This window comes from Anser cygnoides, unplaced genomic scaffold (assembly GCF_040182565.1).
Source record: "Anser cygnoides isolate HZ-2024a breed goose unplaced genomic scaffold, Taihu_goose_T2T_genome scaffold_45_1, whole genome shotgun sequence".
NCBI classification, from domain to species: domain Eukaryota; kingdom Metazoa; phylum Chordata; class Aves; order Anseriformes; family Anatidae; genus Anser; species Anser cygnoides.
This window is the reverse complement of record NW_027103069.1, coordinates 777,658-802,854: the sequence shown is the minus strand read 5'-3', so window position 1 is coordinate 802,854 and position 25,197 is coordinate 777,658. Positions and strand designations below refer to the sequence as shown.

At 41.7% G+C, this 25,197-nt stretch overlaps 1 protein-coding gene and 1 pseudogene across 4 annotated transcripts in view; one reads left to right on the top strand and one right to left on the bottom strand.

Moving 5' to 3' along the window:
• Positions 1 to 25,197, top strand: part of LOC136789445 (uncharacterized) — a 145,715-nt gene that overhangs the window by 40,598 nt on the left and 79,920 nt on the right. The window contains exon 3 of one of the 4 annotated variants that reach the window (XR_010828186.1): positions 778 to 4,309. The exons of the other annotated variants lie outside the window; for them this stretch is intronic. The gene's annotated coding sequence lies outside the window, so the exon portion shown is untranslated. Of the gene's footprint in view, positions 1 to 777; positions 4,310 to 25,197 lie in introns of those variants that run through there. 4 annotated transcript variants of the gene reach the window in all.
• The window catches only part of LOC136789440 (BDNF/NT-3 growth factors receptor-like), a 153,704-nt pseudogene continuing 146,463 nt past the window's right edge, over positions 17,957 to 25,197 (bottom strand).

Genomic DNA, 25,197 nt, shown 5'->3' with positions numbered 1-25,197 from the left:
TGGCTTCTTTGGGGAAAGGACAGCAGCAAACATATTTAGTAAAAGCAATAACCCTGATATTAAGTATTTATGGTACTGTTGAAAATTTTGTGGTTGAAATTCTTTTTCATTCTTTTCTATCCAAGGTGGATGGAATTTATCCAATTAGGACTATACCAAGCTGGGATGTAGCTTCTGCCTTTGTATAGGATAGTCCGCTCTGGATGTTGAGAAAGATCATGAGGAAATGAAAAGGAGCTTACCTGTCTCCCAAACTGGCATTGGGTGATTTCAGTTACATATTAGGAAATGTCATTGTCATTAATTGATTATTCTAAATCATCCTTGAATAGATTGAAGGAATCAGGAGATCTCTTCAAACCCAGGAAACTGAAAATAATCCCTTTCCAGAGATTAGCCATGTTCATACTCATAAAGTGTAAGGAGGGAGGGAAGGGTGCTCTGAGACAATTGAAAGAGCTTGCTTCTGAGAAGAGGTGAGCTTGATAGACAGGTAGGGGAGGTATGGAATGACTTCCCTACCACCGTTCCCCTATGAATGGAAGGAGTAACAAGGGTCAACATACAACATCAGTGAAGGTATTGCTCCTTGACATCTTACATTATGGCAATTTTTCCAGATCACATCCCACTGCCCATGCATCTACCTAGAAAGGCAGTTCTACAGAGGTGGCCAGGTGACTGCTGCCAGCGAGGCTGCTGTGGCTATTTGCAGATGGGGTGAGACCCATGTAATTGGCATGGCTGCAATTATCCTTTCTTTGTGATTTTTCATAGGTGATTGAGTGCATCACTCAGGGTCGAGTCCTGCAGCGACCTCGCACGTGCTCCAAGGAAATATATGAGTTGATGCTGGGCTGTTGGCAAAGGGAGCCTCACATTAGGCTCAACATCAGAGAAATCCATTCCCTCCTCCAGAACTTGGCCAGGACTTCTCCAGTCTACCTGGATATTTTAGGCTAAATCATCCTAGTGTTTCTTCTTATGGTCTATGTGAATTAATGTGTTCGCTGCCACTGAACTCCATTAAAATGTGTTCATAACTTTGACAGTATTAATGACAAAGATGTGGAGAAGCTTTCAAAGGGTAAGCAGTGAGCACTTCTCCATCTGCAGACACAGTATTGACTTTTTAGACAATACTGAAATGTATCTTCGCTCTCAGTTTCTCAATTTTTCCTCTCTCCTTTCTTTCCAATCAATTTGGCTTCTGCATTATTGTATCTCTGCATAGAAAAAGGTCTTAAAAACCTGCTTTGTTATATCAGCAGACTCTCCAGTTAATCCACCACAACTAACAATGCCTTGTTGTATTCATACCTTTGATGTGGATGAAAAAAGGGAGAAATATATTTGACTCAAACTTTGTGATTTCTGCTGTACGGATACTGGGAGTCTCTTTGTATTCACCTCAATTTTTTATTTTTTTTGCTTCAGCATGTGGGTGGAAAAAGGCTAGTGTTCTCTACATGAAGCATATTTCTTGCAGAGTCAAAGACAGATAGAATGAAAACAGAACTGTGTTTTCCACCATCTGGAGGAACTATGGGATCAGATGGCATCTAACCCCACTAAAAAACAAACAAACAAACAAAAAAACCACCACCACCAACAACAACAAAAAACTGAAACAATTACATGAAAGGCAAGAGGAACTTTAGTACTTTCCTTGGAGAACCTTTCTGAGGAGTGAAAGGATTATTCAAGGAGGTGCACGGCCAGCATTTTTCATTGCCAGATACAAGTTTATTATAAGGGAAAAAGATATCCCTGGTACTACACAGAATTACGTTACAAAATGATGAACAAAACACATACCCCTATTTTATCTTCTGGTAGGATATTGCCATGCTACTAGTAAAAAAATATTCTACAGCTAGTTTTTGGTAATAAAGGCTGAAGCTAAACTTATTGATGTGCAAGATTAATTTCAGGATTAAATGTTTAAACTAATGATAAGATAGAATAAACTACAGATGTTGGAGTAGGCGTATCTTATATTGTGCTTGTCCAGAAGCATATTCCTTCCTTCCTCAATACTTTTTTTTTCAATTGTGCAAGCAAAACTGTACGTGGTCTGTGTTGATTAATAGCCTTTGTGCAGAAATTAATCTCTCATCTTGTAGTACAGCCTTGTAGGCATAGCTAACTCATAATAGCATAATTTATAATTAATTGGAAGGGGCTAATGGAGGATATATATACAGTGCTACAGATAGAATAGATTGATATTACATGAATAATCTAAAGCACAGAGATCACTGGCTATGTTTGAGCCATGTTGGCGGATGGAGTGAGATCCCTGGAGAAAACAAATATGATTCTGAGGTTATGGCTTCCTATTTGGAGTGCAAAGACCCTTAGTTCAGTATCATGTTTATATTGGTACTAGTGCTGTCACTCCCAACATCCACTCTTTTAAAAATTCTTTTGGATTGGATGGGCATTGTACATGTACAGTATTTGCATGGCCACTGTGTTGGTTACAAATGCATGGGCATATCTGTTATTTTTTCAAACTGGAAGTTGAAGTTTTCAAATTCAGAGGTAGGATTATTTTTAATATGAATTCTTACAAATGGAAACCTACTTTATCTAGGTCCCAAGACTTTTGCCTCCCTCTGTGAGGGGACATTGTTGCAAAAAAAACAGTCTTTCTTTTCTTATTCTCTTTTTTCTTTTTTCTTATTGACATGATCCAGATCTAAATGGCCCATAATCTTTGTGTTGGGAGTATTTTATTTAATAAATTAATCATTTTGTTTTTGCAAATGTTCCCATAGTAGTCTTAATATATAATGTACTTGCATATATTATTTATTTAGATACTTTAGTTTGTTTGTGTTTTTTTTTTCTTTTCTACAGACGCTTTTAGAGCTAGCTCATAAAGATTTTGAACATTTTTAAAAGAAAACATTTCACTGGACAGTGGTGGATTTTTACCCTTCTCAATGTCATTGAAAAGGCAGTATTACAAATATACATGATACTATAACTATAAAGACATACTCAGTTTTTCTTTAATAAACTAAATGTTATTTCTTAACTAGCACTGAACTGGAAACACACAAAAAGTCTGAGGAAGATTCCCACAAAACAGGCCTTAAGATTTTATCTAGACTGTCTTGGAAATTCACATATAAAGCTATATAAAGATTTACATCCATTGAAATCCATTCTCTTGAGAATCTGATTTGTATGTTTTAAAGGAATTTGAAAAACATTTTTGTCATAGTGGTGGAGAAAGATGGTGTCAGTGTGCTGATACTGTGCAGTGGGAGAGGGTTTCAGGTGGTGGAAGGGGAGGAGTTAAGCTTCTGCCTGGTGTATTCTGTATTAGTTTCTTATGAACTTAATAAAGAAGCAACTGAAATGCTTCTGTTTCTAAGCAGGTTCCAGCCTGAAAGTAAGCATGTGGGTTTTGTTGCAAGTACTGAATAAAAAGGTGGGTAAGTGTTGTAGAATGAACAGAGAAGGGGAAGAAATATGCTCCAATCACAGCAAAGTGCATATTCATCATACTTGCACTGTCAGTTAAATCATGTATACTGAGTAAATATGACAATCAGGCTCATTTAAAAAAAATCTTTCTAGACTATGCTATGAGGTGATCATAAATATATATTATATAGTGGTTACATATGGTGTGTGTATAGATATATATACACATAGCATATACATGTATGCCTATGTCTGTTGTACTTTATATATGTGCAGATGTATGCACATTATGTATGAGCTGTGTGTATATGTATAAATTTATATAAACCTACGTTACTACAAATTGTAATTAGAGTGCTATTAATAAATATATAAAGTCTGCTGAGTAACCAAAACATTTGTTTTTTCTTTTGATATTTATTTTTCTGTGTTTGTGAAATTCAACTTCTTTAACTGGTGTGCAGCAGAGGAAGTGCTAGAATGCCAAAGAAATAACAACAAGAACTTTTTCCCCAAATTACTGCTTAAAAACATGTCTTCCATTCCTATCTCATATAAATATAGATTTCCATTTTGCCACCAAACTGTGACCTGGTGTGTGGAACTATTGTTCTCCTTTCTTTTTTCTTTTTCTGTTCTTAATGTAATATTTTCGTGCAAACATTTACTGGTCCTGGTTTTGCAGTTTGTTATAGCAAGTCATTGCTTTAAAACTTTGCATCTTGGCTGATTTTGAAATGATGCCTAGGTGTTAGCATTAAAAGTTTTGCTTGTGAATCCTGTGACCAGCTTCTCTTGACATGATATGGGAAGTCTCTTGTATTATAGTGTATTTAATAAAAATGACGTCTTACAATAAACAGTGTAAACCCAAAGAAAGATACAATGGTTACTTTAAAAGACATACAATTTTAATGAAGCGTTGTACGACCTCTTTATTTTTTTATATCTTTGTTTACCTCCATTCCTTTTGGAAAGGGTGAAAATAAGGGATAGTTTAGTATGCTTAGAAAGATGACATATTCGCACTCCAAAACCCTGATTAAAAAAAGAGGTCACAATTTCTAGGTGAGGAAAGCAGAGTCCCTTAATAATAGAAAAAAAAAGAAATATCCAATATGAATGTGGTTTGTTAGGCTCTTTTTTATTCTTCCTTTTTTTTTTTTTTCTCTAAAATGGACATCTGTGGTGGTTTTACTCGGGTGGGCAGCCGAGCTCCACCACAGCCACTCTCTCAGTCCTCCTCCTCAAAGGGAAAGGGGGAGAAAATACGATGCAAAGGGCTCAAGGGTTGAGTTAAGGATGGGGAGATTGCGCAAGAATTATCGTGATGGGCAAAACAGACTCGGAGTAGGGAGATAATAAAATTTATTGCCTATTACTAACAAGCTAGAGAAATGAGAAACAAAGGAAAGAAGCCAACAACGCCTTCTCCCCCCATCCACCCTCTTCCACTTCTTCCCCCCAAGTGGTGCAGGTCCACCTGCTCCACTGTGTTCTCCTCCACGGGCTACAGCGTAGAACCCTGATCCACCGTGGTACACCATGGGCTGCAGGGGGGCAACCTGCTTCACCATGGTCTTCACCACAGGCCGCAGGGGAACTTCAGCTCCGGCGCCTGGAGCACCTCCTCCTTCTTCACTGACCTTGGTGTCTGCAAGGCTGTTTCTCACTCCTCTCTCTCTCCCAGCTGCTATTGAGCAGCAGTTTTTTTCCCCTTTCTTAAATATGCTCTCACAGAGGCGCAAACAGCATTGCTTATTGGCCTGGCTCTGAACAGCGGCGGGGCCCTTCTCTAACACGGGGCAGCTTCTGGATTCTTCTTGCAGAAGCTACCCCTATGGCCCCCCGCTACCAAAACCTTGCCACGTAAACCCACTACAGACCTAGGAGTATTGGTCAATAGCCAGTTGAATATGAGCCAGCAGTATGCTCAGGTGGCCAAGAAGGCCAACAGCATCCTGGCTTGTATCAGAAATAGTGTATCCAGCAGGACTAGGGAAGTGATTGTCCCCCTGTACTTGACTCTGGTGAGGTGTGGTGGTTTTACTCAGGTGGGTGGCCGAGCTCCACCACAACCGCTCTCTCACTCCCCCTCCTCAAAGAGGAACGAGGAGAAAATACGATGAAAAGGGCTCAAGGGTTGAGATAAGGACAAGGAGATCGCACAGTAAGTATCGTGGCGGGCAAAACAGACTCAGCGTAGGGAGATAGTAAGATTTATTACCAATTACTAACAAGCTAGAGAAGCGAGAAACAAAGGAAAGAAACCAAAAGCACCTTCCCCCCCCAACCACCCTCTTCCACCTCCTCCCCCCGAGCGGCGCAGGGGAACGGGGGAATGGGGGTTATGGTCACTCTATAGCGCTGCTTCGCCGCCGCTCCTTCTCGGTCACTCTCGTCCCCTGTGCTGTGGGGTCCCTCCCACGGGATGCAGTCCTTCCCGAACTGATCCAGCGTGGGCTTCCCAGAGGCAGCAGCTCTTCAAGAACTGCTCCAGATATGAGTCCGTACCATGGGGTCCATCCCTCAGGAGCAAACTGCTCCAACCTGGATTCCCCCACGGGCAGCAGCTCCTGCCAGGTCACCTGCTCCTGCGTGGTCTCCTCTCCACGGGCTACAGGTCTGGCCCGGAATCTGCTCCGGCAGGGGTCTTCCACAGGCCGCAGCCTCCGTCGGTGCAGGTCCACCTGCTCCACCGTGGTCTCCTCCACGGGCTGCAGCGTGGAACCCTGCTCCACCGTGGTACTCCGTGGGCTGCAGGGGGACAGCCTGCTTCACCATGGTCCTCACCACAGGCCACAGGGGACTTCTGCTCCGTCACCTGGAGCACCTCTCCCCCTCCTTCTTCACTGACCTTGGCGCCTGCAAGGCTGTTCCTCCCTCCTCTCACTCTCCCAGCTGCTGTGTGGCACAGCATTTTTTTCCCCCGTCTTAAATATGCTCTCACAGAGGCGCAAAACAACATCGCTTATTGGCTCAGCTCTGGTCAGCCGTGGGGCCCTAACCAAACATGGGGCAGCTTCTAGATCCTTCTCACAGAAGCCACCCCTATGGCCCCCTGCTACCAATGCCTTGCCACGTAAACCCACTACATGAGGCCACACCTTGAATGCTGTGTTCAGTTTTGGGCCCCTCACTACGAGAAGGACACCAAGGTGCTGGAGCGTGTTCAAAGAAGGACAACGAAACTGGTGAAGGGTCTAGAGAACAAGTCTCATGAGGAGTGGCTGAGGGAGCTGGGGTTGTTTAGCTTGGAGAAAAGAAGGCTCAGGGGACACCTTGTTGTACCTTACAGTTACCTTAAAGGAGCTTGTAGCGAAGTGAGGATTGGGCTCTTCTCCCAGGCACCAAGTGATAAGATGAGGGGAAATGGCCTGAACTTGCACCAGGGGAGGTTTAGGTTGGATATTAGGAAATCCAGTTAGCTCTCCCAGGCTATCTGTCCTTGCTCCCTCTCTCTGTAGGCCTTCTCTTTCTGTTTGAATGTTGACATAGTTTTATTGCTTTAATCATCTTGAGATTTAAACACCAAAATATCTATTTGCCCTGGTTTTATTTTACTGATTAAAGCTTCTCACAAAAGAAGAGCCAATCTGCATTGTTTCTGAAACCGTTTAAATATTCTTTGGAGACATATGCATTCACATCTCCTTTCACTCAGTTATTTTGCTCAGGTAACCAAACTAGCTGGTGCCAGGAACATGTGAAAAGATGCAAATCTATTTCCTCCTGCCTTTGACATCTCAGCCAGGCATGTTGCTGACCTTGTCTCGGTCATCCTGAATGCTGTCCAGCATTTCCATATTCCTGGCACATCCCCCCTCAACTCTCCACATTTCCACCACTTTTGCTGTGATATATTTTAGGAATCGGCATATACATGCATATACAAACTAATTCCTGGGTCCCCCAGCAAGTGCAGACAAAACAGAAATATAGTCCTTCAGTCTCCTAGCAACAGAGTGGCTCAAAATGAAAGCCAGAGACCTGTTTCCCTGGCAGTATTCTGTATGTAAGATGTGCGTTTTGCTTTTGTTGCACCTGAGTGCTATTTCTAATTTGGCTCTTTTTTTTTTTTTTTAAGTGAGTTATTTTCAGCAATTAATTAATTAATGAAGTCAAGTGCATATGACCCATGTAGCAGAAGTTTGTACAGAGTGCACCATCGTCATATGCCAACTCATTGGCAGTAATGAGTGAGAAAGATGGAGAGGAACACACGGTGGATGAATTGGCTTTCTCCTCGCCATTCTGTTCCCACCCTCCTTGTCAATCTTTGGTTTTTAACCCATTCCTCCCAACACTCTGGTTCAGGGATGATGGGGAAAAAGAGGGGAGCAGGGAATATGAGTTCCATATGTTCATCCTATTTTGTCTCCAAAAGACTTGCAGTTCCCAGCTGTGATTTTTTAAAATGTTAATTATAGAAACTGGGGATGTCAGCAGTGCTCTTAATAAAATAATTTAATTGCTGAAAATAACTCACTTAAAAAAAAAAAAAAAAGAGCCAAATTAGAAATAGCACTCAGGTGCAACAAAAGCAAAACGCACATCTTACATACAGAATACTGCCAGGGAAACAGGTCTCTGGCTTTCATTTTGAGCCACTCTGTTGCTAGGAGACTGAAGGACTATATTTCTGTTTTGTCTGCACTTGCTGGGGGACCCAGGAATTAGTTTGTATATGCATGTATATGCCGATTCCTAAAATATATCACAGCAAAAGTGGTGGAAATGTGGAGAGTTGAGGGGGGATGTGCCAGGAATATGGAAATGCTGGACAGCATTCAGGATGACCGAGACAAGGTCAGCAACATGCCTGGCTGAGATGTCAAAGGCAGGAGGAAATAGATTTGCATCTTTTCACATGTTCCTGGCACCAGCTAGTTTGGTTACCTGAGCAAAATAACTGAGTGAAAGGAGATGTGAATGCATATGTCTCCAAAGAATATTTAAACGGTTTCAGAAACAATGCAGATTGGCTCTTCTTTTGTGAGAAGCTTTAATCAGTAAAATAAAACCAGGGCAAATAGATATTTTGGTGTTTAAATCTCAAGATGATTAAAGCAATAAAACTATGTCAACATTCAAACAGAAAGAGAAGGCCTACAGAGAGAGGGAGCAAGGACAGATAGCCTGGGAGAGCTAACTGGATTTCCTAATATCCAACCTAAACCTCCCCTGGTGCAAGTTCAGGCCATTTCCCCTCATCTTATCACTTGGTGCCTGGGAGAAGAGCCCAATCCTCACTTCGCTACAAGCTCCTTTAAGGTAACTGTAAGGTACAACAAGGTGTCCCCTGAGCCTTCTTTTCTCCAAGCTAAACAACCCCAGCTCCCTCAGCCACTCCTCATGAGACTTGTTCTCTAGACCCTTCACCAGTTTCGTTGTCCTTCTTTGAACACGCTCCAGCACCTTGGTGTCCTTCTCGTAGTGAGGGGCCCAAAACTGAACACAGCATTCAAGGTGTGGCCTCATGTAGTGGGTTTACGTGGCAAGGCATTGGTAGCAGGGGGCCATAGGGGTGGCTTCTGTGAGAAGGATCTAGAAGCTGCCCCATGTTTGGTTAGTGTTATAAATGACTGAGTCCCAAATAGGATTACAATCAGAGTTTACAATTTATTAAACGAATAGAGGCAAGCAAACAGCGCTGGGTGCGCCGGGAGTCTCTGCTCCACCGGGACGCACACCTGTTACGTAAGGCGGCTGGTTTTTATGCTCCTAGGCTAATACATATTCATTACTACTTCTAGAAGAGGCAGGGTTATTATAATTGGTTTCCCGAATCCGACGTCCTTCCAAGTGCAGCTGCTTATCAGTCTCTGTTACTTTCTCGGGGGCCGCTCGGACAGGGAGACAGGGAGGCTCATATTCTTCCTCCTTATCTAGTGGTCTCTTGGCCGGCTGTCAGAAGTTACTGCACATTCGTGCAAAGTCAGCAGTTTTTCTCCGAAGAAATCCCTTTGTTCTTTTCTCGCCTAAACCCAGGCCTCAATGTTAACCCTTCAAAACCCCTTAGTGGCACGAATTGCTGGACCATTTCTTACAATTCCTCCGTTTTTTTTTTTTTTAATCATCAATTCGTGTCTCTCCTTCAACCTTTGTCAGTAACAATTGGATTTCATCAGTCAGTTCTCGGGGTGTCCACTTCTTAAGCATCATTATCGACACGTCACCTTTTCTCTCCACTGAAGTCATCACAAATTGGGTGCTATTTATTACTCGCCGTATCAACAATGTAAAGCAAGGTATCATACAAGGTATAAACAATAATGTCACTATACCACATAAAAATAAAAACAGCATCCTTTTAACCCATGGTTCACCAGGCAACCATGAAAAGAAATCCCAATCCATACCCTTCCAAGTTTGTACTGGGACGTGGGCTAGCTTTCTAATTTCCTTTGTTATCTGCTTGACCACTTTTCCATTATCATCAATCTGTAGACAACAATTAGAATCGTTCAGTTTTCCACATACTCCCCCTTCTTCTGCTAGTAAATAGTCTAAGACCATTCTATGTTGGAATATAGCATTTCTCATTTGAGTGGATTGGTCAGCCAAAAGATCCAAGGCTGTCGCTGTTTGATTTGTTACAACTTCGAGGATAGCTTGCAACCTAATTATTCGGTTCAAATTATAAATAGGTTCTCGGGCTCCTGATATCAACTCATTTGGGTTCCAGGTGGCTGGCCCATAATGCTGTATGATTCTTTCAGGAGGCCATTCATCCTTTCCCCATTTTTGGGCACTATCCCCGGATAAGGAAGTATCAATAGATCGTTTTACTCTGTTCAGGTCATCATATAATCTTATTCCTAAATGATTTCCTTGTGTTTGTGACAATAAAAAGAACAAGGGTCTTATGTACCCCCCATAGCATATTCCCGACCAGTTTCCAGGTAGCCTCTTGTAAGCATGTTTGCCACACACCCAATAATGTCCCTTTAGGGCCCACGTCCCGTTTGGAAAATGACCATCCCATCCATCTTTACCCTTTGGGGCGTGATAATACAGAGTGTCCTTGTTACCGAGTGGTCCTGTTACAATGTCTGCCCCGTTTGTACTCGTATATGCACGCTTCCAAGCTCCCACGTTGGGTTTCCACTTACAGTCACAATTCAGTTCTCTTTGGCGACCTGTCATATTATAAGCCTTTTTCGCCGTCCAATCTTGAGAGTGTGGGAAGCGCCTTCAATCATGGGGTTGGGCCCGCTTTCAGAGCTTGTGTTACCATTCAGCCCTTCAGGGTGATCCAGCTCCTGGAAAAACTAATCACAATTTTATTATGGGTTTAAAAGGTTCTCATGTTATTTTTCTCAGGACAAACTGATCTTGGTGTGGGAGAAGTCCGGTCGAGGCACTCTCACTCGGCGGTCAATACCCATAGGGGTTGCCTCCCTCGGTAGACCATACACGCCGCAGTGGAGGGTCCTACCCCGGTCTTGCCTTCTCCCTTTCCTCCCTTCAGCCTTGTCCTCTTTATCCAGTGCCCTTAATTCATGCAGAACCTCATTGCTGGGATATCAGTTCCTCTTTAGTCTCAGTTTCAGTTCCCCAGGAGTGGACTCAACCCTCCAGGCTTCGGTAGTTATTGGTCCTTTTATTCTGGATGCGTGGGTCCAACCCCTTCTTGCTGTTCTCACAGCTGTTTCAGTAGTAAGTAAAACAAGGTACAGTCCCTCCCATCGGGGGTTCAATGATTCTTCTCTCCAGGTTTTTATTAAGACCTTGTCTCCTGGTTGTATTTTATGAATAGCAAATCCTAAAGGTGGTGTCTGAGTCATCATCCCAATTTATCTTATCTCCTGTAATCTCCTTCCAATGGTAATTATGTATTTCTGGATACTATGATCCTCAACTACATTGTTCCCTAGGGGCATCCCTTGAGAATAAGGCATACCATATAACATTTCATATGATGATAATCCAGTCTCACTGTGTGGTTTAGTTCTTATGTTTAAAAGTGCCAATGGTAAGCATTTCGTCCAGGGCAGCTGTGTCTCGATCATTAACTTAGCCAATTGTTGTTTTATTGTTTGATTCATCCTTTCTACTTTCCCTGAGCTTTGTGGGTGCCACGGAGTGTGGTATTCCCACTGAATACCTTTCAAGGGGTACATCCTTCAAATCTTTGTGGCTGGCTTATGTTCGATTATTTCCACACAATTGTGTTCCAACGGTCCTTCTTCTGGAACGGTTCCTAGAAATACTGCTGGATATAACAGGTTAGTCGTTTTCAAGGTTATGTCATCTTGTTCAGTTAGGATTGCCTGATATTTCATCATCCGGCTGGGTGATAACCAGTGCCCCCCCGCTTTGTTCCAAAACGGTCGTTACCATATGTGGTCCAAAAACTTCAATACGTTTTCCCATTTGAAGGCAAATAATTTTCTACTATCTTTATCAAGAGGTATGCAAAAGAAGGCATCCTTTAAATCTATCACGGTAAACCATTTATATTTCTCTTTCACAGATGTTAACAATGTGTAAGGATTAGCTACTACCGGGTGAATATCCTTTGTTATTTCATTTATTGCTCTAAGATCTTGTACAGATCTATACTCGCCATTCGGCTTCTTTACTGGAAAAATTGGAGTATTGTATTCCGATTTACATTCTTCCAGAATCTGATATTTGAGAAATTTGTCAATAATTTTCACTATTCCCGTGCCTAGCTTCTATCTTAAGTGGATATTGTTTGATTCAAACAGGTTTGGCTCCTTCCTTTAATTCCACCTTTACCAGTTGTGCCAGTTTCGACTTCCCTGGTACATCTGTTTCCCGTACTGTTGCTATAACTGCATTTTCTACTTCTCTTGGAATATTAACAAAGGGTTTATCTTTGATCATTAGGATTTGGCCTACTTTGGACTCAGGTACCTTCATTATTAATTCTCCATCCTCAAAGGTTATTGTTGCATCTAATTTGGCTAATAGATCCCGTCCCAAGAGTGGCATCGGGCATTCTGGTACATACTAAAATTTATGGGTTAGTTCCTCACCCCCAAAACGCAAATCAAGGGGTCGTAAGAATGACCATTCTTCCTCTTTCCCTGTGGCTCCAATTATTGTAGTTGTCTTAGTTCCTAATCGTCCTTTTAAACTATTTAACACTGAATATGTTGCTCCTATTACATTTACAGCCTAATTAACACAGAGAAAGAAGCTCCCATAACCAACAAAAAATTCAAGCCTGTCTTCGTTTCCTAGCTTTATTTCAACTAGTGGACCTGCTAGGGTAGATGCCCCAGGTCCCCATCATTCCTGACTGTTGTTTGTCCTGCAGCCTAAGACAATTTCTTTCTGATATCAGGGGCTGATTGCCCTGGAAAGAGGTTAGCCAGTTGCCTCTCTCTCTCTCTCTTTTTTTTTTTTTTTTTTTTTTTTTTAAGCCAGGTCCATTTTTTTTTCATTGCATTTCAAAGTTGGTCCAGAAATTCAAAAATTCCATAAATTCCATAGGGGTTTCTTTTGGACCTTGTTGGAACAGATTCTCAATTCCCAATAGCCAATTTAACCAGATTTTGGTATTTACATAATTTCCGGGGTGATTAGGGTCTCAGTGAGGGGGTCGGTCAGGGGAATGCAATCGTTGACAGTTCCCTGAGCGGTCCCATTGGCAATCTGAGCTCACACATGAACTCAGGTTGTTTTAAGAGTTAGCTGCTTTTCTGTTTCCACGACAACTCTCTCGGACCCATCACGGTCCCCCTGCCCCAGAGGGCTCACACCGCGATTTAGAGACCTCAGCCTCGGGTTGAGACGGAACTATTAACATTCCTACATCCTCTTTCCCTGCTCATTCAACTTTAAACAGCTCTGTTAAATACTACATGCCACACAACCTTTAACACCTTCAACAACCCTTTTAACACTTCCTTTATCTTTCTCCAGCCTGTACTTTTCTAATGCCAACACCAAAGGCTCAGTCAGGGGCCAACTTAATTCCAAACCTTTTCCCTCCAAGATGCTGAAACAACATATCACTATACAACATTTCATCCTATTTTCCTTCTCTCCTCAAAAACATTAATTGCAAGACACTGTTATAGTCGATTGATCCATAAAGTGGCCATTTAGTTTATATAGTGGCCACCATTGATTGCAATACTTAGTGGAAGTCCTCTTGCTTTCTGTGCCCCCATTTCTAACAATATCCTTCCAATGTGCCAATATGCACCCAAGGAGGCTTTTTTTTTTTTTTTTTTAGGACGTCTTTTTTTTTTTTGGATTTTCCCCTTTTCCTTGATTTCCCATTCCCTTTTATTTATTTATATTAGTTACTGTCCCTTGTTTCAATTTCCACGCAAACCTTTTTATTGCAGGTTTTTACTATCTTTTCCTAATCTTCTTCCCAAATGTCCCAGTCCTCTGGGATTAAACTCTTCTTTCCACATACAAACTTTACTATTTCAGATTATTAATGAGCCCCGTTCCAATCATAAATCCGCAGGACTTCGGAAAAACACCAGAAGCACTCAGCCTTCTGTCTTCTAGACAAACAATAACACCTTTTCCACAAAATTTACATTTCAATAAGACCGAATTTCAAGCCAAATGGTAATTTTTCTCATGCACTTTGTTAGTAAGCCTACACAAAACAAGGAATCACTCCTGTGTATCCGTCAAGATGGGGGTTTAAAAAGGTATTGAGGCCTAAATAAATTCGCTCTCCCCCTTTTTACCAAATTCCCAGGGCTCAGGCCCGAACCACCAAAGAAGTGACTCTCCGTTCTACCACTTTGATAATCAGTCAGCCCCCCTCCCCCGATACTTGGGAAACTGACCGAACACCACCGCGAATATACCCAAACTTCTAAACTGTTACTTAGATAATGCTCCCACCTTCCTCCTTGACACAGTCAAAACATTTAAGAACAAAACAGGATTACAAGATGCACCACCGGGGGTGGATTGTTAGGATATAGAGGTGGTAGGTTATCCAATGACTCCCATTCATCATCTTTTTCTTTTTCCTTTTTTTTTTATTTTTTATTTTTTTGTTCTCTTCTTCGTCAAACTTCTCGTCTGCTTTTAGTGTAAATATTGAGGCTGGAAAAGGACGTGAGGTCCTGATCCATAATCCTGCATAATCACTTTCCTCCTGGCTAAAAGGTTCCTTTGAGTTAACATGTAGATTTAAAGCCTGGCAAACCCAGTCTTCAAAAGATCCGAAAATAGGCCAAAAGACATGTGGTCTTAAAGGCTCCTTTGGCCATTCTATCATACAATACTGAATCATTTTTACTTTGCTTTTTCCTTTTCTGGGGCCCCTATCGTTCCAATTTCTAATCATTATCCCTAATGGACTTTCTGGTGGTATGTCTGGTAATTTGCTCCCTTTTCTCTGGTCCCGGGTCTTCGATTTAATCTGACCCATCTAGGAATTTTACTGTGGCAATTCCTACAGCCCTTGGTTGCCTTAGTGAGAGTGTCTTGCAGGGGGTTTAGGACCTATCACCCACCCACGAATCCTATAGGAATCGCTTCGGTCCTTCACCGGCCAAGTCCCTCGCGGGAGATTGGAACCGCGGTTAGAAGACCTCCACAATCGCTTCGGAACTACGTTCCGTCTCAATCACACTCTCACACACACAGGCAACCGAATCCCACCCAACCGAACGGTATACACATTAAATACTTACGACTCCGTCGTCTTCGTTCGGATCTTCGCGCGCAGAATTACGGGCAAAATATAGTGCTGCAGCCGGCAAAAGGGAGCTCATAAAAATCTAAATCTTTGCTTGCCCTTATTCAGGTTCGAGATGGCATTAGTCCCGACCTGACTCGAACAGGAGCCACCAAATGGTGGGGGCGCCCCTCCTAGATCAAGTCAGAATTCAGGAACCAAGACCATCCCGGACGAGCCCCCAATTGTTATAAATGACTGAGTCCCAAATAGGATTACAATCAGAGTTTACAATTTATTAAACGAATAGAGGCAAGCAAACAGCGCTGGGTGCGCCGGGAGTCTCTGCTCCACCGGGACGCACACCTGTTACGTAAGGCGGCTGGTTTTTATGCTCCTAGGCTAATACATATTCATTACTACTTCTAGAAGAGGCAGGGTTATTATAATTGGTTTCCCGAATCCGACGTCCTTCCAAGTGCAGCTGCTTATCAGTCTCTGTTACTTTCTCGGGGGCCGCTCGGACAGGGAGACAGGGAGGCTCATATTCTTCCTCCTTATCTAGTGGTCTCTTGGCCGGCTGTCAGAAGTTACTGCACATTCGTGCAAAGTCAGCAGTTTTTCTCCGAAGAAATCCCTTTGTTCTTTTCTCGCCTAAACCCAGGCCTCAATGTTAACCCTTCAAAACCCCTTAGTGGCACGAATTGCTGGACCATTTCTTACAGTTAGGGCCCCACGGCTGACCAGAGCTGAGCCAATAAGCGATGTTGTTTTGCGCCTCTGTGAGAGCATATTTAAGACGGGGGAAAAAAATGCTGTGCCACACAGCAGCTGGGAGAGTGAGAGGAGGGAGGAACAGCCTTGCAGGCGCCAAGGTCAGTGAAGAAGGAGGGGGAGAGGTGCTCCAGGTGACGGAGCAGAAGTCCCCTGTGGCCTGTGGTGAGGACCATGGTGAAGCAGGCTGTCCCCCTGCAGCCCACGGAGTACCACGGTGGAGCAGGGTTCCACGCTGCAGCCCGTGGAGGAGACCACGGTGGAGCAGGTGGACCTGCACCGACGGAGGCTGCGGCCTGTGGAAGACCCCTGCCGGAGCAGATTCCGGGCCAGACCTGTAGCCCGTGGAGAGGAGACCACGCAGGAGCAGGTGACCTGGCAGGAGCTGCTGCCCGTGGGGGAATCCAGGTTGGAGCAGTTTGCTCCTGAGGGATGGACCCCATGGTACGGACTCATATCTGGAGCAGTTCTTGAAGAGCTGCTGCCTCTGGGAAGCCCACGCTGGATCAGTTCGGGAAGGACTGCATCCCGTGGGAGGGACCCCACAGCACAGGGGACGAGAGTGACCGAGAAGGAGCGGCGGCGAAGCAGCGCTATAGAGTGACCATAACCCCCATTCCCCCGTTCCCCTGCGCCGCTCGGGGGGAGGAGGTGGAAGAGGGTGGTTGGGGGGGGAAGGTGCTTTTGGTTTCTTTCCTTTGTTTCTCGCTTCTCTAGCTTGTTAGTAATTGGTAATAAATCTTACTATCTCCCTACGCTGAGTCTGTTTTGCCCGCCACGATACTTACTGTGCGATCTCCTTGTCCTTATCTCAACCCTTGAGCCCTTTTCATCGTATTTTCTCCTCGTTCCTCTTTGAGGAGGGGGAGTGAGAGAGCGGTTGTGGTGGAGCTCGGCCACCCACCTGAGTAAAACCACCACACCTCACCAGAGTCAAGTACAGGGGGACAATCACTTCCCTAGTCCTGCTGGATACACTATTTCTGATACAAGCCAGGATGCTGTTGGCCTTCTTGGCCACCTGAGCATACTGCTGGCTCATATTCAACTGGCTATTGACCAATACTCCTAGGTCTGTAGTGGGTTTACGTGGCAAGGTTTTGGTAGCGGGGGGCCATAGGGGTAGCTTCTGCAAGAAGAATCCAGAAGCTGCCCCGTGTTAGAGAAGGGCCCCGCCGCTGTTCAGAGCCAGGCCAATAAGCAATGCTGTTTGCGCCTCTGTGAGAGCATATTTAAGAAAGGGGAAAAAAACTGCTGCTCAATAGCAGCTGGGAGAGAGAGAGGAGTGAGAAACAGCCTTGCAGACACCAAGGTCAGTGAAGAAGGAGGAGGTGCTCCAGGCGCCGGAGCTGAAGTTCCCCTGCGGCCTGTGGTGAAGACCATGGTGAAGCAGGTTGCCCCCCTGCAGCCCATGGTGTACCACGGTGGATCAGGGTTCTACGCTGTAGCCCGTGGAGGAGAACACAGTGGAGCAGGTGGACCTGCACCACTTGGGGGGAAGAAGTGGAAGAGGGTGGATGGGGGGAGAAGGCGTTGTTGGCTTCTTTCCTTTGTTTCTCATTTCTCTAGCTTGTTAGTAATAGGCAATAAATTTTATTATCTCCCTACTCCGAGTCTGTTTTGCCCATCACGATAATTCTTGCGCAATCTCCCCATCCTTAACTCAACCCTTGAGCCCTTTGCATCGTATTTTCTCCCCCTTTCCCTTTGAGGAGGAGGACTGAGAGAGTGGCTGTGGTGGAGCTCGGCTGCCCACCCGAGTAAAACCACCACAGATCTCCATTTTAGAGAAAAAAAAAAAAAAAAAGGAAGAATAAAAAAGAGCCTAACAAACCACATTCATATTGGATATTTCTTTTTTTTTCTATTATTAAGGGACTCTGCTTTCCTCACCTAGAAATTGTGACCTCTTTTTTTAATCAGGGTTTTGGAGTGCGAATATGTCATCTTTCTAAGCATACTAAACTATCCCTTATTTTCACCCTTTCCAAAAGGAATGGAGGTAAACAAAGATATAAAAAAATAAAGAGGTCGTACAACGCTTCATTAAAATTGTATGTCTTTTAAAGTAACCATTGTATCTTTCTTTGGGTTTACACTGTTTATTGTAAGACGTCATTTTTATTAAATACACTATAATACAAGAGACTTCCCATGTCATGTCAAGAGAAGCTGGTCACAGGATTCACAAGCAAAACTTTTAATGCTAACACCTAGGCATCATTTCAAAATCAGCCAAGATGCAAAGTTTTAAAGCAATGACTTGCTATAACAAACTGCAAAACCAGGACCAGTAAATGTTTGCACGAAAATATTACATTAAGAACAGAAAAAGAAAAAAGAAAGGAGAACAATAGTTCCACACACCAGGTCACAGTTTGGTGGCAAAATGGAAATCTATATTTATATGAGATAGGAATGGAAGACATGTTTTTAAGCAGTAATTTGGGGAAAAAGTTCTTGTTGTTATTTCTTTGGCATTCTAGCACTTCCTCTGCTGCACACCAGTTAAAGAAGTTGAATTTCACAAACACAGAAAAATAAATATCAAAAGAAAAAACAAATGTTTTGGTTACTCAGCAGACTTTATATATTTATTAATAGCACTCTAATTACAATTTGTAGTAACGTAGGTTTATATAAATTTATACATATACACACAGCTCATACATAATGTGCATACATCTGCACATATATAAAGTACAACAGACATAGGCATACATGTATATGCTATGTGTATATATATCTATACACACACCATATGTAACCACTATATAATATATATTTATGATCACCTCATAGCATAGTCTAGAAAGATTTTTTTTAAATGAGCCTGATTGTCATATTTACTCAGTATACATGATTTAACTGACAGTGCAAGTATGATGAATATGCACTTTGCTGTGATTGGAGCATATTTCTTCCCCTTCTCTGTTCATTCTACAACACTTACCCACCTTTTTATTCAGTACTTGCAACAAAACCCACATGCTTACTTTCAGGCTGGAACCTGCTTAGAAACAGAAGCATTTCAGTTGCTTCTTTATTAAGTTCATAAGAAACTAATACAGAATACACCAGGCAGAAGCTTAACTCCTCCCCTTCCACCACCTGAAACCCTCTCCCACTGCACAGTATCAGCACACTGACACCATCTTTCTCCACCACTATGACAAAAATGTTTTTCAAATTCCTTTAAAACATACAAATCAGATTCTCAAGAGAATGGATTTCAATGGATGTAAATCTTTATATAGCTTTATATGTGAATTTCCAAGACAGTCTAGATAAAATCTTAAGGCCTGTTTTGTGGGAATCTTCCTCAGACTTTTTGTGTGTTTCCAGTTCAGTGCTAGTTAAGAAATAACATTTAGTTTATTAAAGAAAAACTGAGTATGTCTTTATAGTTATAGTATCATGTATATTTGTAATACTGCCTTTTCAATGACATTGAGAAGGGTAAAAATCCACCACTGTCCAGTGAAATGTTTTCTTTTAAAAATGTTCAAAATCTTTATGAGCTAGCTCTAAAAGCGTCTGTAGAAAAGAAAAAAAAAACACAAACAAACTAAAGTATCTAAATAAATAATATATGCAAGTACATTATATATTAAGACTACTATGGGAACATTTGCAAAAACAAAATGATTAATTTATTAAATAAAATACTCCCAACACAAAGATTATGGGCCATTTAGATCTGGATCATGTCAATAAGAAAAAAGAAAAAAGAGAATAAGAAAAGAAAGACTGTTTTTTTTGCAACAATGTCCCCTCACAGAGGGAGGCAAAAGTCTTGGGACCTAGATAAAGTAGGTTTCCATTTGTAAGAATTCATATTAAAAATAATCCTACCTCTGAATTTGAAAACTTCAACTTCCAGTTTGAAAAAATAACAGATATGCCCATGCATTTGTAACCAACACAGTGGCCATGCAAATACTGTACATGTACAATGCCCATCCAATCCAAAAGAATTTTTAAAAGAGTGGATGTTGGGAGTGACAGCACTAGTACCAATATAAACATGATACTGAACTAAGGGTCTTTGCACTCCAAATAGGAAGCCATAACCTCAGAATCATATTTGTTTTCTCCAGGGATCTCACTCCATCCGCCAACATGGCTCAAACATAGCCAGTGATCTCTGTGCTTTAGATTATTCATGTAATATCAATCTATTCTATCTGTAGCACTGTATATATATCCTCCATTAGCCCCTTCCAATTAATTATAAATTATGCTATTATGAGTTAGCTATGCCTACAAGGCTGTACTACAAGATGAGAGATTAATTTCTGCACAAAGGCTATTAATCAACACAGACCACGTACAGTTTTGCTTGCACAATTGAAAAAAAAAGTATTGAGGAAGGAAGGAATATGCTTCTGGACAAGCACAATATAAGATACGCCTACTCCAACATCTGTAGTTTATTCTATCTTATCATTAGTTTAAACATTTAATCCTGAAATTAATCTTGCACATCAATAAGTTTAGCTTCAGCCTTTATTACCAAAAACTAGCTGTAGAATATTTTTTTACTAGTAGCATGGCAATATCCTACCAGAAGATAAAATAGGGGTATGTGTTTTGTTCATCATTTTGTAACGTAATTCTGTGTAGTACCAGGGATATCTTTTTCCCTTATAATAAACTTGTATCTGGCAATGAAAAATGCTGGCCGTGCACCTCCTTGAATAATCCTTTCACTCCTCAGAAAGGTTCTCCAAGGAAAGTACTAAAGTTCCTCTTGCCTTTCATGTAATTGTTTCAGTTTTTTGTTGTTGTTGGTGGTGGTGGTTTTTTTGTTTGTTTGTTTGTTTTTTAGTGGGGTTAGATGCCATCTGATCCCATAGTTCCTCCAGATGGTGGAAAACACAGTTCTGTTTTCATTCTATCTGTCTTTGACTCTGCAAGAAATATGCTTCATGTAGAGAACACTAGCCTTTTTCCACCCACATGCTGAAGCAAAAAAAATAAAAAATTGAGGTGAATACAAAGAGACTCCCAGTATCCGTACAGCAGAAATCACAAAGTTTGAGTCAAATATATTTCTCCCTTTTTTCATCCACATCAAAGGTATGAATACAACAAGGCATTGTTAGTTGTGGTGGATTAACTGGAGAGTCTGCTGATATAACAAAGCAGGTTTTTAAGACCTTTTTCTATGCAGAGATACAATAATGCAGAAGCCAAATTGATTGGAAAGAAAGGAGAGAGGAAAAATTGAGAAACTGAGAGCGAAGATACATTTCAGTATTGTCTAAAAAGTCAATACTGTGTCTGCAGATGGAGAAGTGCTCACTGCTTACCCTTTGAAAGCTTCTCCACATCTTTGTCATTAATACTGTCAAAGTTATGAACACATTTTAATGGAGTTCAGTGGCAGCGAACACATTAATTCACATAGACCATAAGAAGAAACACTAGGATGATTTAGCCTAAAATATCCAGGTAGACTGGAGAAGTCCTGGCCAAGTTCTGGAGGAGGGAATGGATTTCTCTGATGTTGAGCCTAATGTGAGGCTCCCTTTGCCAACAGCCCAGCATCAACTCATATATTTCCTTGGAGCACGTGCGAGGTCGCTGCAGGACTCGACCCTGAGTGATGCACTCAATCACCTATGAAAAATCACAAAGAAAGGATAATTGCAGCCATGCCAATTACATGGGTCTCACCCCATCTGCAAATAGCCACAGCAGCCTCGCTGGCAGCAGTCACCTGGCCACCTCTGTAGAACTGCCTTTCTAGGTAGATGCATGGGCAGTGGGATGTGATCTGGAAAAATTGCCATAATGTAAGATGTCAAGGAGCAATACCTTCACTGATGTTGTATGTTGACCCTTGTTACTCCTTCCATTCATAGGGGAACGGTGGTAGGGAAGTCATTCCATACCTCCCCTACCTGTCTATCAAGCTCACCTCTTCTCAGAAGCAAGCTCTTTCAATTGTCTCAGAGCACCCTTCCCTCCCTCCTTACACTTTATGAGTATGAACATGGCTAATCTCTGGAAAGGGATTATTTTCAGTTTCCTGGGTTTGAAGAGATCTCCTGATTCCTTCAATCTATTCAAGGATGATTTAGAATAATCAATTAATGACAATGACATTTCCTAATATGTAACTGAAATCACCCAATGCCAGTTTGGGAGACAGGTAAGCTCCTTTTCATTTCCTCATGATCTTTCTCAACATCCAGAGCGGACTATCCTATACAAAGGCAGAAGCTACATCCCAGCTTGGTATAGTCCTAATTGGATAAATTCCATCCACCTTGGATAGAAAAGAATGAAAAAGAATTTCAACCACAAAATTTTCAACAGTACCATAAATACTTAATATCAGGGTTATTGCTTTTACTAAATATGTTTGCTGCTGTCCTTTCCCCAAAGAAGCCATGCCATCAGTTGAAATGCCCCCCTCCCTTATGCAATTTGAAAAAATATTACACACACCTCATTGTTTGAGAGCTGATACCACGGCTGTTTGCCATAGGTAAAGATTTCCTATAATACGACCCCTAGGCTCCACGCATCGCTTTCTGTGGTGAACTTCCTGTACATGATACTCTCTGGAGGCATCCAACGAATGGGCAGCATTGTGTGACCCCCCCAACCTGAAGAAAAAAAAAAAAAAAAAAAAAAAAAAAAGAAAAAAAAAAAAGAGAGAGTCAGAAAAAATTCCTCCAGAGCTCCAGGAACAGTACTCAGATGCTAAACCAGGTGAATCCACAATTTCTTTTTGCCCCCATCTGCTGCCATTCACTTAAAAGAGCTCATAAGAACTAGGGAGCCATGATCCAAACTCCTCTCTCCCAAATGACAATCACTACCATGATATATTTCTCAATAGAATCTCCAAAGAAATTGTTTCTGAGGTATAAGCTCATCTTTGACATTTATTTGGCATCCCCTACCCAAGTAACTGAATGCTCTATAAAATTAATAATTAACTAAACCTATCAACCCATTTTAAATTAGACCAGTTTTACTTTTCATTTTAAAACTGAGGAACCTGTAAAAGATTCATGCAATGAAAATCACAGTGATGTTTCTCCTAAACAGTGATATCAGCTGAGATCCATGAAGACACAGCAACTGCAGGACACAGTTGGATCAGTATCTATATGGTTTAAACTCTTAATTTTGAATGCAGCTTTCCAAATTTTCAGTCCTTTGAATATATACGTGATAATAAATAACTTGCAATACGTGGACTCCTGTCTCCAGTCATCACATGTTGAATTCCCTGGGAACCTTTTCCTGAACGAACACCTTTCTGAAGGTCTCTAACACGTTTTTTGTTTTCCCCAAAATGTTATACTTTCTTAAAATTGGGTTACTTAACCTGAATGTAAATAAATAAATAAATAAACCCTTGCTTTTCTTTCTAGTTTCTAAACAACTTACTGTTCCTAATACATCACATTCTGACTGGATCACATCAATGAATAAATCCACTCAAGTGCTTTTAAAATAGTCTAACCAGCTGAGCTACTGCGATATAGATATATAAATATTCTGAATTACTTTTGCATTGAGGCAGCTGTAAATATTTCCCAAGGAAGGGGGAAAAAAAAAAGTAAACTTCTTCAAGGACATATAAATTTTGGTTAATTCCCATTTTCCTGTCTAAAATTATATTTAGTTATGAAACCACGCTTGTACTTTCAAGATTCTGTCAATTCAAAATATCATTTTTCTTTGTGGGACTTTACATATCTTGTTATAAATAATACCCTCCTTGTTCTAATGTTGAAATAGGAAATGGAAGGAAAACCCAATAGAGGTTCAGTCAGCGTTCACATTATTTCTAAATCACTCAACACATCCATTTCCAACTATCTGTCAGTAATTCAGTGTTAGCACAGCATACCAAAAATGCAGCTACTGCTGTTAGAGCTCAGTCTTGTTCTGTACATTGCCAAAAGTCAACTCTTGTTACCAATTGCATAAAAATAGAAAGTGATGCTAAGATGCTCATAGATGTCGTCTATTACTAGCCATTTCTTCTCCTCTCCCTACCTGAGATGTTGTGTTAACGAACAAGGAGTGCTTTTGTCAGAGACATTGACTGAAAGGCATGACTCAGTTCAATTCCTGGCTACCTTGTGGATTTGCTTCTGACTTAATATAGGTTACTGTGCAAAGGTTGCTTTGCCATTCAAAAGAGGATTCAATCCCTGCAGCTTTCAGCCTAACTTAAAAATATTCACATAAACACACTGCTGATGAAGGATGGATGCATGTTTTTAAGTGCTTTGCTCAATTAGACCATCCATTTGTGTTAATTTACCTCTCTAGCAAGAAGAATTGCTGTAAGGCTCTGCACATCATTTTTTTAAATGATCTTTGACTGAGAAGTCACTCAGTGATATGAAGAGTTTGAAGTAACATATGAATATGTTGAGATGCAAAGAAAGCTTCAGTTTCCCACCTTATCATAAACTAAACTGACACGGCAACCTGTTGTGGTTTAACCTGGCAGGCAGCTAATCACCACACAGCCCTTCGCTCACACTGCCCAAGTGAGACAGAGGAGAGAACTGGAAAGGTAAAAGTGAGAAAACTCATGGGTTGAGATAAAGGCAGTTTGCTAGGTAAAGCAAAAGCCGCATGCACAAGCAAAGCAAAACAAGGAATTCATTCACTGCTTCCCATCGACAGGCCACTTCCAGGAAAGCAAGACAGAGAAATGAGAAAAGTAAAAGAGTAAGAACTCACGGGTTGGAATAAGGACAGTTTAATAAGAAAAAACAAACAAGCAAACAAACCAAAGAAAATAAAAGAATTAAAAAAAAAAAAAGTGATGCACAATGCAATTGCTCACCACCAGCTGATTGGTGCCCAGCCAGTCCCTGAGCAACGGCAACAACCCCCTGGCCAACTCTCCCATTTTATTGTTGAACATGACATCTTATAGAAGAAACATCCCTTTGGTCAGTTTGGGTCAGCTGCCCTGGTTGTGTCCCCTCCCATCTTCTTCTGCACCCCCCAGCCTCCTTGTTGGGCAGGGCAGTATGAGAAGCAGAAAAGTCCTTGACTTAGTGTAAGCACTGCTCAGCAACAACTAAAGCATCAGCGTGGTATCGACATTATTCTCATCCTAAATCCAAAACATAGCACCATACACTTTTATTCCTGTCTCAAGTATAATTTCATTAGAAAGTAAGAAAAGATATTCCCTTAAAAACATGCAGCAACATATCACAGAATCACAGAATCGTCTAGGTTGGAAGAGACCTCCAAGATCATCTAGTCCAACCTCTGCCCTAACACTAACAAGTCCTCCACTAAACCATATCACTAAGGGCTACATCTAAACGTCTTTTAAAGACCTCCAG